The following is a 16,311-nucleotide window of genomic DNA, read 5'->3' on the forward strand; positions in this document are numbered from 1 at the left end:
TTTTAATCACACATGACCTTCTGGGGTAATACAGAATTACATACACAAATTATAGTACTAGTTTAGTATTTTAATTTAAATTTTAATTTAAATTCTGATTATGCTATTTTAAAATGTACCTGTATGTTTCGTCACCTGTTGTACAATGATAATAAAAGTCATTCTATTCTATATCGTGGCATGAATTATTTATTGAATTATTTATTTATTTATTCATTTTTTTATTTTTTTAAATCACGCACTACCTTCTGAGGTAATACAGAAATACATACACAAACTATAGGAGTAGTTTAGTATTTTTATTGAAATTTGAATTGAAATTCTGATTATGCTATTTTAAAATGTAAATAATGTATGTTTCGTCACCTGTTGTACAATGATAATAAAAGTCATTATATTCTATATCGTGGCATTAACTAAGATTGGTCATACAGAAAATTACATCCAACATTGAATGTTTAGACCATAACATCTGTCATTTAACCTTAAATGCAATGAGAAATGTGTGCCAAAAAGTATTTTTTTTAAAACAGTATAGCTGAATGATGATCTTTTGATTACATATGCCATACTTTTATGTCGCTACACCATTAATTTTTTTAACAGTTCATAAGTATCTTAAAAAATAATAATCTTCAAAGCAATAACAATCCCTTTTGTTTGACTACAGATCCATCTGCACTACCAGTAAAATAACACTATTGGCACTCTTCTCAGATGTTTCTAAGTTTGCCCTTGCTCATTTTCATTTGGCCCCATAGAGCAGAGTTTTCCATTGGCTTCAAAGCTGTGTGCCGAGCTCAGTTGGGGGCCTTCAAAGCTGCCTTCTCTGTCGGCAGGTTTAGGCACAGAGAAGGCTTCTTGTTCTTCAAGGATTTGGCTGACAAATAATGCTGAGCCCAGGCTAAGGCAGCTAGCTTGCACCCTGACAGGATAGTCGACAGACTCCCGCATTGTGGTTGGAAGCCATTTCGACATTTATCTGAGTGAGTACACCTTTTTTGTCAAAATGTTCCTGCCTTCAAGACATTTCATTGCAGTTTCCATGAGGATTTTTTTCCCCCCCATGTTCTCCTTTTGTATTTGTATCAAATATGTGCAAACATACAGCTGCTAATTTAAGCTAACAACTTTTTGGCATGCTGTTTTTCAATTTTTATTTTAATGGAGGCCTACTTCAAAATAGTATATGCTACTTAACTATAGCATAGCACTCTGTAACATTGTTTTGTTTATGATACAATCACATGGCATTGATCAGCGTGTTGTAACAGTTGTGTTCTGGCTTAAAGTCACCATTCATACGTCATGTCTTAGCTAAGGAGACAACAACTGGTTTGTAAGTGTGGAGAAAACAGGGAGGAGACTCAAACATTCTCAAGCCAATCATTGCACAAGACAAATGCCATTTTTGTAATAGAATATGCAAATCATGACATGATATTACAGTTATATGGTATGTTAGCATGTGCCTGATTGTAAAATGTGAATATATCTAATGTCCATACTTGCAAACATGTCCAAACTATAAAATGTATTATTCCCTTGGATAGTATGCTTCTGGCCAAAATGTTGTTTTTTTTAAATGACAGCACTCTAAAAACTTTAGGTTTCTCCATTCCTCTAAAAAAAAGAAAGAAATCTGAACAATAAATTTTTCCTTGACAAAGAAAATTACCATGAACAAAATTATCTAAGTGAGCAGGGACTAGAATGGATTTTTAATTTGTTTCTGCGTACATGTGTGTGTTTGTGTGTATGTGTGTGATGGGGGCTTTAAAATTACAAATCTGTGATATTCCCATCTTCGTAGCAGTTTGTCTAGAAGGCCACTCAAGGTAAACCTTCAGAATCTAAAGAGATCCAGTTGACAGTGTGATAATGTGGTTGTAGTTTGTCATATACATGGAACAACAAAAATGATTACAGTTATCTGACGATGTGACATTTTAATATGATCTGCCGTCAACACATAATTTGCATTGTGGAAATATGGCGTGCTGGTTCGCGATCTATCATTATGAACGGAGAAAAATTGTACCTGGTGTTGGCCATTTCTGTATGTGTGTCAAAGTACGTTTTTAAGCATTAAATGCAAATACAAAATGACTGGAAAAAGATGCTCGTTTGTTACTTTGTAGTAGGAGTTAATTGTTGTGTCACCTATTATTCTATTAAACATATTTACACAATAAGTGAATACACGTTATATGAATATAAGATATTACCAAGAAGTAAAAATTAGCATTTGGTGCTATAATGCAGTCTAAAACATTACAGATTACCGTTCACCACTGATAGTGATGTAGTAATGTGTTTGTATATATTTGCATTGCTTTATATGTATTTGGTAAATCTGTCTTCGTACCTTATTTTATATTGCTTTATTATGCTCTATACCTAAACTGCTAACTTCTTTTTGTAAGATTTGGAAGCTTAAAAGGAACCCTGACTGTATTGACAAGTTTGCTCTATATTATATATTTGGTTGTTACTAACAAAACTATGAGATACATTTTTCAAAAATCATATCCAGATTAATACATTTTAAAGAAACTTTATTTGGATATATGCCGCCATTGTTATTTATGTCGCAACGCATTCAGTGCGTAGAGACGTAGAATGGCGGCTGGCTCTCTGCCGAGCAATGTGAAACGCCTGTAAAGAAAGCAAAGTAAGTCTCCGTAGCGTCCCTAAAGAAACTAAATGCGATCGGAAGAGTCACCCTCCCCCCGTGCTCTCGTCATTCAAGAGTTTTGATCGTTCCTTTTGGAACGCTACAAGGCTTACTTTGCTTTCTTTATAGGCGTTTCACATTGCTCAACAGAGAGCCAGCCGCCATTTACGTCACTACGCAAAGAATGCGTTGTGACGTAAATAACAATGGCGGCATATGTCCAAATACACTTTCTACAAAATGGTTATGTTAGTAACAACCAAATAAATAATATAGAGCAAATTTGTCATCACAGTTGGGGTTCCTTTAAAAAAAAAAAATATCATCCCTGTATGTAATGTGACACGTGTTTTCCCTTTCCAGTTCCATATGGTATATTATAATGTGTTGTAGCTGTTTCTTCCATGTTTCATTTTTCTTCCACTTTTTATCATTAGTCCCATAATCAATGTACTGTTGGCAAAATATCGTCACACTGTCATGTAAACGGCGTCCACAATAATAAACATTTTGTTGAAATAATACCGCAATGAAAACGGCACTTTATATAAATGTGTAAAGGCAAAGGATTTTTATTGGCTGTAATTTAAAGTGTACATAATGAAGAGTCTGGCAGGTGTATTTATTCATTCAGACCCATAGATGATCCCAGTGGATGTAACATATTCGCGTGTCTAAACCAATAAAATGCATAATTTGGATGATGTCAACACTTTTGGATTATGACTAGATCTTAACTAACCAATCACAATCGCAAGTTGATTTCAAAATGTTGCATATAAGCTTGGCAAGTTTGCAACACATTACAGCCATATTTTCCTGGCGTCCACTATAACTAAAAACATGAGATAATTTTTTTGCCCATGATGTTCTTATGTGGGAAAAGAGTCAAAATCAGCAAAAAAAACAAAACGTTTTGTTCAACAAAAAAAATGCGGGTCTGAGAAGAACTACTGTTGATACTTCTTTGTGGCTGTGGTTAGCATCATTTTCGGTTCTCCCAATTGGTCACACATGTTGCTGCAGACTTGTATTGTCCTGTTCTCTTATTGCCTTCCCAGATACACTTTGAACTTGTTTCATCTGCACCTGCTCTTAAGTCCTCTTGTCCCTCCTGCTCCTCATCAGGATCACAGGATTCGCACACATATACACAACCACGCACACACACCAGCCCATTCTAGTGCTCCTGCTCTCATTGTCCCTCTCTTTGGATAAGGGCATCAACTAAACGCCTAAATTGTAATTGTAAATTGCAGGGCTGCCGGCACGTTTAATGCTCTGGTGGCGTTGCTCTTAAAGAAAGCTACCCTGTGAGGCTAAGGGGATGAGATCCAAACCGGCAGCCATTATAATCAGTCATTCAGCCTTTTGGAGGAGACATTCACCGTTTGTGGTTTGTTCTAAATTTAAAGGGAACCTCTGTGACCTCCTGGCATTCACATCAGCCACTGAGCCCCCTTACCACTCCTCTTCCTCCTCTACCCTCATCCACTGCAGCATTCCCCCAATCGCCCTCTGAAGCTCAAAGTCTCTCACTCACCCCCACCTCTTCTTTTTGTCTGCTGTTTTTTAACTTTATTTTGAAACTTTTATTGTATTGAAGTCATTAAATGGAATGAGTAGCAAGTTGACGGTATTGTTGTCTTTATGAGTATTTACATGTTTTATCTTTTTGTATCATCATTTAGAACCATAGCCAGCTTTATTCATCAGCTGCTTTAAACAAACAAGGAACCTGCTGTTATGTCACTCAATATAGCATGAGTATGTTATCAAGTGCCTTTTTTCAGTTTCTTTTCATGTCTCCGTTTTCAAACACTTAAAATAATAATGCCTCATAGTCAGGCTAGTATATATATATATATATATATATATATATATATATATATATATATATATATATATATATATATATGTGTGTGTGTGTGTCAGGCGATTACATTTTTTAATCATAATTAATCTAATGACTTTAATAGTTAACTCAAAATTAATTTTATATCTGTTCTAAATGTACAAATAGAATGAACAATAATATATTTTTTCTAACTTTTCATACTCTTGTTAACTTAAAAGTGGAACAAATGTTAAACTAATCGAAATATGGCTGCATCTTTCAGTCATTTATACAGTTATTTCATAAAATTGAGTTAAAATTATAAAGATGTACTGTACTGTAAAAAACTAGTGTGATATTGATTTGTGTTGAGGTAATGTTTCTGCCACTAGATGGCATAATTGTATTTGTAAGACGTTGGTGACAGCCCAGTGCATTTTCCTTTTCATATTAAGAGCTACGGATCTAATCTTTAACATGAAGTAACTGCACATTTTTAAAATTGTAAAATATAACTAGACCTCACTCTCCACAAATATATGAATCATTATTATTATTCAATTTATCACTGCTAAATTTTAACGTGGCCTTATCTGCTGCGTTGCAACTGGAATCCCCCCAGTACAGGCGTCCCAAATAAGGGACGGTCATTATTCGTATGTTAAAAATGTTTTGTGTCTTTAAAGGAATTTTAAATTAACTAAAAATTAACACACTCATTTTAACTCGTACTAATGCCACCTGTGACCTTTCTAATTATATACTGGTTAAGAAACTATTTTTTTTTCCTGCCATGAGGAGATAGAGTACACTATCACTTTTATTACTCCCAACCATTTTGGTCGGTGCTAATTATCCCAGTGCATGCTCACAGCCATGGGAGTCGCATGCAGCGAGCGGAGCATTTCCCTGCATGTGTTGTGCTGAAGCCATCGTGAAACTGTGTGCGGGTCGCCTCGGCGCATTGAAACCGACAAACAGTCTCATTTTGGGGCAAATTAGATGCTCAGAGCTCCTGGTCATGTGTATGTGTTTGAGCTGTGGGAGGAAACCCTGGCAAACAAGGGGGATTGTGCACGCTCCACACAGGAACTAACGAACTGAACTACCACTGGGCTTCTGTGTTTTCTGGCCTCATTAACAGCCCCACCTTGTCTCACTTTGCCTCCATCTCCTCTTGCTGCAGCACTGAGGGGAATCATGTCTATGTGTGCGTGTGCAGCAAACTGTGGTCCTCAGCTCTCCACTGTGCTAATCATATTCCTTCTGGCAAGTATAAGAGGGGAGACGGGGATGGGGTAGGAGCTGGAACAGAACCTCTTCTGTTTCTCCTCGTTACTCGAGCCCAGAGAAGGAAAAGGCAAAGTGAAAGTGAGACAGATAGATGAGGAAAGCGAGTATAGGGAGTGCTGTAATTAGTTTGGCTTTGTGGTGGTTTCCAGGCTGACATGAGGGTAGAATACCTGAGTCTCTTCCTCCCTCCTGTCTGCGTCTCCCTCCCGCTCCGCTTTTAAATTATGCAGGGGTGAGAGAGGGTTCTTACGCACTGAGGAGGTGTCAGCAGACAGTTGTGGGAACATCGTCATCATCACACCCACCCAAATGACACATTCACATCCGCATCTGCACACCCGTCTGTCATCTCTGCTCACAGGTTACACTTGTGTCAAAACTGCGCACTCTGGAGATAATTTGATTTATATGTACACTGTTCGCATATAGTAGGAAAAGCATTAAATAGGAATTAATGCCATGGAAGAATACATTTTAAAAGTGTGTCGTTGCTGTTAATTTATGTTTGACTGTAAACGTTTACAAGAGGAATGGCAAGTTGTTAGTACACCATCATCAAGTACTTTATTGGAGAGAAAAATATTTACATTCTTTAACAAAATATTCATGTACTTAAATTGAGTGTGTTAGACATATATACATCATCACCCTCTTAAAATAATTGCCTAAGTCGTTTTTTTGCTTTTTTATTTTTGCCTTAATCATCTGCTCATCATGCAAATGATACACAAAATTTTTATTGTTTCATGAAAAATCCCCCCAAAAATACGTAGGCAATTTTTTTTATTAAGGTGTCGATATGTAGTATATATTTTTAACAGGATAACTTTTCATTACAAATCACAACAGTAATATAGTGATGTATAGTATTTACATAAAGTATGAATATTATGCAATATTATTTTTATTATGTTTCAAAATATTATGAATTGAACATAGATGCAGTTTGTCTGTAAATGTAAAGATGTTGACATGAAGTTATTCATTTATCTTAATTTCTTAAATGTCATCGGACAGTGTAACATTTTAGCTCACCCCATAAAATAATTACCATGGCAAAAACTCTTGGGTACTATATTTAGGGAGAAATAATGACAATGATGTAATTAGTATTTTAATAATAATAATAATAATAATAATACATTTATTTTGTATAGCGCTTTTCAAGGTACTCAAAGACACTTTGAAAATCGAGGACAATGATAAAAACAATACAAAATGCTTAAAAAGTAAATACATTTAATGTATTTTTTAAAATCAAATATATTATTTGATAAGTTCCCTAATAATAATAATAATATGGTTATTTTTTATTTACCTGCATGGTGTCTTTCAGATAAATATTAACATCAACCAAAATTGAATGGCTATAACAACATGCTTTTTAAAAACAGTGGTGGAATGCTGCCAATTTAGAGGACAGTTTTTGTCAATTAGCTTCTTTCTTTGATGCAAGTATTTTATAGCACAGCAGAAAGGAGGTGACAGAGCAGGAGCTTCATGCTGCAAAGGCCTAAATGAGGACCCACACCATGCACCCTACATCGTAATTAGAAGATTACTCATTTTTACCCATCTAAAATGCTATTTTTCCTCCTGATGGCGTTACCTGCTTCATAGTATCTTATTGTAATTGAAACCATCCAATGAGCTGTATTCGACCTATCAGTTAGATGGTGCAAATGTGCCACATTTTTGTCTCTGGGCATTTTCTGTTCCCCCCTTCTCTTTCAGAACTGGCCAGTATATTTTCCTGGCAAATATAGCCAGACGTGTCTTTTGTCTGCCTGTCAACATTGGAAAGGCTGCTACTTCAGTAATCTCAGCCTCTGATAGGTTTTAGACAAATATCTAATAATAGCCAACGTGTTAGATATGTGCTCCGAGCCAGGATTTTAAAATAACAGAGAACTATTTCTCATTACATTCTTACCAATGAACTGCTTGTGTACAATATCATTTGGATTACACCATTATCATTATAACTATTGCAGAGTATTGCAGAAGATTTTCATGCTGTGACACACTCTTTGGTGGGCCATTTAACTTGACTGTGACCTTGAAATGACACTCAAGAATCTTAAAAGCGACGTCAGCAAAACATAATTACCTTCACCGCCAGAAGCTTCAAGAGTTTAATAAAAGGTCAAGTGGGAAATGCCAGTGATAAGGAATATGAAATTTGATGTTCATCATGTATAGGTGTGTGTATCTTAGCACACAAATTTGCAAGGCAGTAAAACAGCAGAGAGCAATGTAGTGGTGTGGGATTATTATATTATTAATTCTAAGGAGATATTTCCCATATGATTTGAAAGGAGAATGTCACCCACATGGCTTTGTACCCGCAGCCGAGGCGAGGCTGCCTTTATGCATAATTCATATTTCCATATCGTCATGGTGATCATGTGCGATGAATGTTTGCTGTCACAGCAGGGGAGCTGCATGGTGCCGTGTGCGTGTGTGTGTTGCAGGTGGGTGTGTCGGCAGAGGCATAGATGATGTCAGGAGGGACAGAAAACATCCTGAAAACTGAGGAGAGGGCCACTCTTTTTAATACTTCATTATTCTCCATCGTACAACAGCCAATTTTCACATTTTATCGTTATTTTTCATCCCCAGAAATAGACAGCCCGGGATGGGATAGGGAGGCCCAGAAGCACCTCGTAGATCAGTGTGTGAGTCACATATATGCTCACGAAGCCTCACACCTCTGCCCTATTTACCCCCCAGGATTTGTTTGCAGGAAAAATAATTAACGACCTCCCACAGCTTTCTAATTAAAAGTCATCTTTTTTAAACTCGTATTGAGCAAATATTGACTGTAAAGCATTTTGAAACATGCGAGGCAAAGAGCTTCAGCGGCAGCCATTCCATGTTTATCAAATGAATGTTGTCCCATGCAAATGCAGAGGAAAAGTGTAATAAAAAAAAGGCGCAAAATTCTGCTTGAATTAAAATACATCAGTAATGTTACTTTTCTTGATTTTCTGATGTTCTAACAGGCAGCACTGGGATTTTAATGCTAACCCTTCCTTAACGAGCTTCACCTTTGTGTTAGTCCTACAGATGCTGGGGTATACGTACCATTAGGCAAACATAAGCAGTTGGTTGGGGCCCATGAGTATGGAGCAAAAATGCCACAATAGGGCAGAGAAGAGAAGAGGAGAACGCTAGTACTATTTTTTTAATCAAAACTACAAAAAAGGTTTCAAGAGTTAGGGTTAGGGTTTGTGCGCAACGTAAAGATTTATTAAATTGAGAACTATGACTAAGACTAGACAAAATATCCCACAAAATGAACTACCACCCAATGTGGGGCTCGAATCCACGACCCTGAGATTAAGAGTCTAATGCTCTAAATGTGCGTAACTAACAAGAACAAGCCAGATGCTCTTTCACTGCTGTCAGTGTCAGTCTAGGAGGATGCAGTGGAGAAAAAGTGGAGACTGGCACAGTGACCTCTGTTAATCGCAATGATACGAGTAATAGTATTAAAACTGTTGAAATGGGTAAATGTTGATTAAATGTATCTTTAATAGTAAAATAATCACTCAAATGATTCACTTATTAGATAATAATTCTCAAGAACATTTTTAAGAACTTTATGTAGCTTTGGGGGAGGGGGGGCACACTTTTGAGTTGATGATAATCATTCATATTAAAAATGGTGGCAAACATTATTCGCTGGACATTTATTTATTTATTTGGTGGGGTGGGGGGGGTCATTCATCAATCAACAAACCACCGAATTGTAAAAAAAAAGAGAAGAAGAAAAAAACCACACACAAAAAAAACTCCTTTTGGCACAGTTACACGATGTCGGGATGGGGGAGTTTGAGGACCCAAATGCAGGAAGGCAGAGCGAGGAGGCAGAGGTTCGGTCAAAAGAGGGATTTAATTAAACCAAAAACAAGGAGGTCAACGACACACACACACACACACACACACACACACACACACACACACACACACACACACACACACACACACACAAACAACACAACATGACACACCTGGGGCAAGACATGAGTGGCTGAGGGCACTGATTGGTTGACACGAGGAAGGGCAGGATTACATTTAACAAGACCAAGGGAGACACACAAGCAAAAACAGAACCCAAACATGACAGTACCCCTCCCTCAATGGGATGGCTCCCAGACGTCCCTAAAACAAAAAAAAGTCCAAAAACAGGGCAGGCGGAAGGGGGCCCGGAGGCAGGAACCTGGCTCACCCATCAGAGCCAGTCCGGAGGGCGTCCCGGACGCCAGACGAGGGGAGACCGGTGGCGCCGGTCAGGATGGGTCCCGGACGCCAGACGAGGGGAGCCCGGCGGTGCCGGTCAGTCAGAGCAGAGGACGGCCGCAGGGCATGCGCCGGCGTGGAGCCGGGACGAGGACTTGAAGCTGCCGTGTAGCCGGGACGGGGACTTGAGGCTGCAGCGGCACAGGCGAAACGGCCAGGGGCTGCAGCGGCACAGGCAAAATGGCCGGGAGATGCAGCTTGTCTCTCCGTTGCGTAGTCTTCCGCCTTCTTTGAGCTGGGGCTTGTGCTTGGCTTGGCGGTGCTCGGCTTGGCGGTAGCTGGGTGGACGTGGCTTGGGGTGGCGTGGCTAAGGCAGACTTGGCTGAGGCAGACTTGAGAGCAGGAACCGGGGGCACATCAGCCTGCCACTATGGGGAGTGAGGAGCAACAGAGGTACTAGAAACCGAGGATATAGAGACTGAAAGACCATTATGAGTAGGAACGGGATTAGGTGAGGAACCAGGTGAAGTGAGGACTAAATCTTGACGTGGCGGTAACGTATAGGTAAGATGCACAAGATGGGGACCTGAGTGATGAACATGGCGGGGACCGAGGTGATGGGGAGTGACGTGACATGGAGTTAAAAAAATCTGCAAAAGAAAACCGTGCCAAAAACATGTAAGGGTCAATATCAATGTCTAAATTGGAACTGGAAACAGTAAGTGCATTAACCAAAAAGAGCCTTCTTCATCATCATCATCTGTGAAATCTGAGTCTGTGTCTATGAAACAATGGGGTGACAAAATGGTGTTATAGGACAGGGACTTAAGTGAACTAAAGAGATCGGGTGAATGGGGAACAGAGAACAGGGCGGAACCAGCCAGAGAGCGCTTTCGAGCCGACCGGTCGGCGACGGGAGCTTCCCGCTGGGTCCGATCGTGGTCGATTCATTCTGTCAGAATGGAGGAGTTTGAGGACCCAAATGCAGGAAGGCAGAGCGAGAAGGCAGAGCGAGAAGGCAGAGGTTCAGAAATAGCGCAGTCAGCGAGCTTCGCGAGCCGGTGTTGTGAAATCAAGATCGCAATATTTCATCCATGGTGGTCCAGATGAAATTGTAAATACGGTTCAATGTTGGTGTGACTTACAATTCGTGAAATGTTATGGCAGAGCACGCACTGCAGCAATGCAAGCTTGGCTTGGACATTTCAAATGATCCCGCCCCCTTCCCGCCGCGCCCTGTTGTAATGAAAATGCAAAGGCGGCCGTGTAGTGTCGTTCCATGAGGTGCGGTGTGGTGCGGTAGTGTGCCGTGCAGGGCTAATGAAAAAACGGCATTAGAGCAGGGTGGCTCCCCATCCCCCTGCTGTGAGTCTGGGTTACCTTAATTCTTTCATCATCCCTGGGTGTTCTACAAACTTTATTTGCATCAGTGTCTTCATCAGCCTCTTCAACACTTTCCTTTCTCTTAAACATCTGATAAATTTTCTGTTGCATTGTCCTTTTTTTACCACATTAATTATTACCTCTCTTGTTAGTTTTCTTTTTTTGTTGTTGCAGAAATCATGTGCATTTGAACCAATCGGAGCTCAGTTAACTATCAATGCTGATCACGTGGCAGTCTTTCAGCCAATTGAGCGTGGTGGTTTGCTGCGCACTCACGCATGCGCACATTGACGAGACGTCACTTAAATAAACTGAAACGGAGCCAGTGGACAGAACTCCACGGAATACGAATAAATAAAATAATATCGGTGGAAACTGATTAGCTACACAAGCACACTGGAACGATCCAGAAGCTCTTTTAGACTTGATAACACTGTGTTGTAAATCTGACGTTAGTATATGTGTGTGTGGCAGCCTGGCAGGTAATTTATTTATTTATTTATTTTATTTTTTATTTTTTATTTTTTACAGTTGCGTAGCTATCATATTTTCGGGACTGAAGCACCGTTCCGGATCGTTCCGGTCCCGAATCTTTTACCCCTGATTGTAACAGATCTTAAAAGCATGACAAAGTGGCCAAAATTACATAGTCGCCTTTTGTCAAAATTAGACTTGAGGAAATGCATGTAGTTACACGACTAAATTCCCCCCCAAAAAATTACAAGCTACACTCTTGTACTGACATATTAATAAAATAACTATATAACGTAGCTGTCACGCCAATAACATCTTCTATTATCTTTAAATAAGCAACAAAAATGCATGTGCATTTCATTAAAAGCGTATCTGGCCTTCTCTTTATAAAAAAATTGTTTTCCCTGTAGCATTCAGCAATGTGTTAAAAGTTGTGTGTGGTTGTGGGCATGTATACTAAAAAAACAACAACTGTTTCCCAACCCCCAAGGGCAGGTGGAGTGAAGGTGGAGTCATGCCAACCCGCATCAGAACTGTTAAGATAAAATAAAAATTAGCTGTGAAAGCCCAATAATAAGGTTGCTTTAATAAAATTAAAGCTGTCGGAGACGACCTGCATCCACCTTGTAAAAATGCCCAATGGTTCATTCCACCTGATAGGACTCACTTAGGACTAACATATGTCTGGTACACCACACATAATGATCCTGTCCCATCCATGATCTGGAAACGAAGTCTTCTGAGGCAGAAATATTGCATGATTACTTGTGATCCCACAAAAAAAAAAGAACAGAAATTTCCGGATTTATGTCATGTGTTTATAGTGAGGACAAGATGCATGAGTGTTGTAAGATTGCAAGGTCGGCAAGAAAGACATACTTTAGAAAATACTTTCTGCCGTCTGGAGAACTGACATTTATACAAAAAAAACAACAACGGGTAGGACATATTTATTTTATTTACTTCCTCTTTCTTGTTCATCAGTAAGGGTGCTGCATTGAGTGGTTACATTCCTTTCACATCACAGTCCACTGAGTCAAATGACTTGAGAGTAGTCGGCTTTCCCCATATGAAGTTTTTCAGTCGGAAATATTGAGCACATTGAAGGCCTGCCATTCAAGAGTGCACGTACAGAAACAACTTCTCGGAATTAACAGAACTTGATTTCTCATTGCGCATGCGTGAAAAAAACTGTTGGCTTTTCAGCTCGCCGCGAGGAAAACAGGACAAATTACACAAGAATTTAAGAGCAAAACAGTAGAACTAAGGTATTGTATAATAGAGGACACTGATAAATATTTTCAATGATTTTATTGAAGGGCTTGCACTGCATTAATAGCTTATTATGACCGATCGCCATGAGTATATATCATATATATAATCACGATTAATCGCTTAATAAAAAATGCTTTTTTTATCAATATTTTTTTCCCGCCAAATTTAAAGAGCACCGGATATGTGTTCATTCTTTTGACATTTAATGTTATGAGGACGTCTTCAAACATTTTTGATCCACTGCACATACTCATCCTCCTCTTTTGCTAATCAGTTGATTACTTGCATAATTAAAATGGAAAAAAATGACCCCGATATTTTGACATAAACAAATATTCTAAATGTGATACGTAAACATTCATTAAATGCTTTACTTTAATGCATGAAATTATGTTTATTGCTCTCACACATAACCTGTGCTACCTTAAACGTAGCCATCGGCTGTCACGCTAAAGGCTTATTTATCAATAGTCAAAATTAATGAATAATGTGATAATTTTTTGTGATTAATGAATAAATTATTGCTTTAACTTTGACAGCACTAATATATATATATATATATGTATATATATATATATATATATATATAGTTGTTTTTTTGTTTGTTTTGGTTTTTAGTTTTGTTGTTATATTTCAGTGCTTCCTCACTGCGGGGGGGCTGCCTCGTGATGGGAGTTATGGTAGGCCACGGAGGGTCCTGCGATGGATGCAGCTCATTATGAAACTTATTTTTCTTACACTTAAATCTAACCATTGGCTTAATTCCAGGGGAATCCTTCTTCTTAACCATACTACAATATCGTCGCATGCTTGCACATCTTGCACTTCTTCGCCCATTCTTCACAGAAAGGAATCACTTTGACATGCCCGCAGAGACGCGTGGTCATGTGGTTGCCTGGCTGTGTTTGATTGGTGCAATGAAGTGAGACGTCACCAATGATTACACACACACAGAAAAAAAAGAGAACCACAATAAATGAATAATACATCGAACAAAAGTAGCAAATGGAACGTAGCTCAATGTAATTGAGTAAAAATACCTTTTCTACTTAACAAGTAAAAATCAAAAGAATCTTGAATCAAAACTACTCTGATAAATAAAATGTATCCCAAAAAATACTTATAGTAAATGTAGCAGAGTAAATTTAACGCGTTACCACCCACCTCTGCACACATGTGACTTACTCCCACCTCTAGTAAACGCACACACTCAAACGCTCGTATATGCCCCCAAAAAAGCACACACATGATCAAAAGCTTATACATCCACACAGACACACACATATGGTGATATTTTCCCAGCTCAATGGACAAGATGGGCAATCCTTAATTAGCATGCGTTTGGATACACATATTAAGTTAAACAAATTAACCCACACACACGCGCGCGCAGAAAACACACACCTTTCATGTTGGCGCTTGTGTGCTGAGACTCAGAAGAGTGTGAAGTTACTCATACTGTATTCCCTCGGTGTACACAAAAATATTGAAAAGTGTGCATGTGTGTGTATGTTTGTGTTCATACTTTTGTGTGTATGTGAGTAAGTGCTAATGGGCATGCGTGAAGGCCTGAATTCAGAATAGTATTGATTAAACACAGCAGGGGGCAAGTGTGTGAGCACTGCAGATAGCACACTAACCTGCCACTCACCAGAAAAACATCTAACCGCCTGCTTTCGGTGTGATGAATCAAATGAATAAAATATCTTAATATAGCTTTGAAATATAGATTAGGGTACTTCTATTTAAAATCCTTTGCACCTTTTTGTCTAGTTTTGAAAATATGCAGATAACAACTTTTGAAAATACCAACATAACATGTTTACTTTTCTATACACCTCCGAGCATCAATGGCAACCACAACAACTCCACTAAATAAATGCTCATTGTAACGTTGTGATGCAGATGGCTTCAAAATAAAGTAATGTAATCTCCAAATTCATTTTACTGCCTTCAAAGACATTTGCAGAGACAAACGTTCTTGTGCTTTGGAGACTACAGAAGATTAAATACAAAGTCAAGATTCAAAACAACAATTGCATTTATTTTTTTTGTCATATATTATTGACCCGCTGTAGAATTCTTTGTTATTGAACCCAACCAGGCAACCCTGAAAATTATTTTGTTGATGGTTTTGGGAGGAGGTATGAGTGTGGTGCTTGCGAAAGGTTTGATCTATTGATTGATTGATTTTGTTTTTTAGCAGACCAAAACAAATATCTCTTGTTCCAAAAAGCCAAACATAGCACAGCACATTATAACAAACAATCAGTAAATGATTATGGCAACAACAACAAAAAGCCATGTACACCAGTGGCAATAAAGCAAGCTCAATATGTGCTGCCCAAAAAAGGAGTGGGAAGAAGAGCACTTATTAAATCCCATCCCCATCTTCCATTAATATACGCCATTCATACAACTTTCACTTCCCTCATATTTAACAAGATTTTTTTTAAAGTTTAAGTTGATGCCCACACACTCATCAAGAGTGCCATGAGAAATCATCTACTTTCACTTAATTTATCTGAAAATTATTATTCAAAATTATTATTATTTATTAACACAAGCATGAGCTGCGGGTGATCCCATTTTTGATCTGGAATAAAAAGCTTTCATCAAATATTCCGATCACGTTCTTTTTCACAAATTTTGGCCGATCATGATCGGTGGCTTATCGATCGGAGCATCCCTAGTAGAGATGTGCATTTTTGTGTCATTAAGCCATGTTTAGCTTTTGTACATTCACAGTTGTGCTATTACGTATGCACACCTCAAGGGAATGTAAACTTTAAAGCACAACTGTACCGGAAACCACCAATGGTCATCCCTCTTCCTTCTCTGAGCAGATCAGGGTGGAAATACCACACTTAACCTACCTCAAATCAATGTTAGTGCTTCTGGGTCACTGTGACAGTGGTAAAGATGTTGTTCTTTGTACAAACCACTATAAAACCATCAACAAGATTACATCCTGAAGCCGCCATAGTTCAGGCATGATTGGCCAAGTTTAAGGTCAGTGAAACCTAAGTGAGGCACGAAGAAATGGGTTTCAATTGATGCTTGATGTGGAGTTGGACTTTGTGAATTATTTCCAAGAGCAACAAGAGTTTCATACACCAAACCCAAC

The 16,311-nt window shown here is 38.5% G+C and overlaps 1 long non-coding RNA gene across 4 annotated transcripts in view; it reads left to right on the forward strand.

The window, feature by feature from the left end:
- The first annotated feature begins 734 nt into the window (after nucleotides 1-734).
- LOC147171825 (uncharacterized) overlaps nucleotides 735-16,311 on the forward strand; it is a 34,324-nt gene continuing 18,747 nt past the window's right edge. For all 4 annotated transcript variants that reach the window (XR_015095288.1, XR_015095291.1, XR_015095290.1 and 1 more), the window contains exon 1: nucleotides 735-986. This is a non-coding gene — a long non-coding RNA (uncharacterized LOC147171825). The remainder of the gene's footprint in view (nucleotides 987-16,311) is intronic.

The sequence above is a fragment of the Leptonotus elevatus genome, chromosome 6, assembly GCF_054856555.1.
Source record: "Leptonotus elevatus isolate MCC_2025b chromosome 6, RoL_Lele_1.0, whole genome shotgun sequence".
NCBI lineage: Eukaryota > Metazoa > Chordata > Actinopteri > Syngnathiformes > Syngnathidae > Leptonotus > Leptonotus elevatus.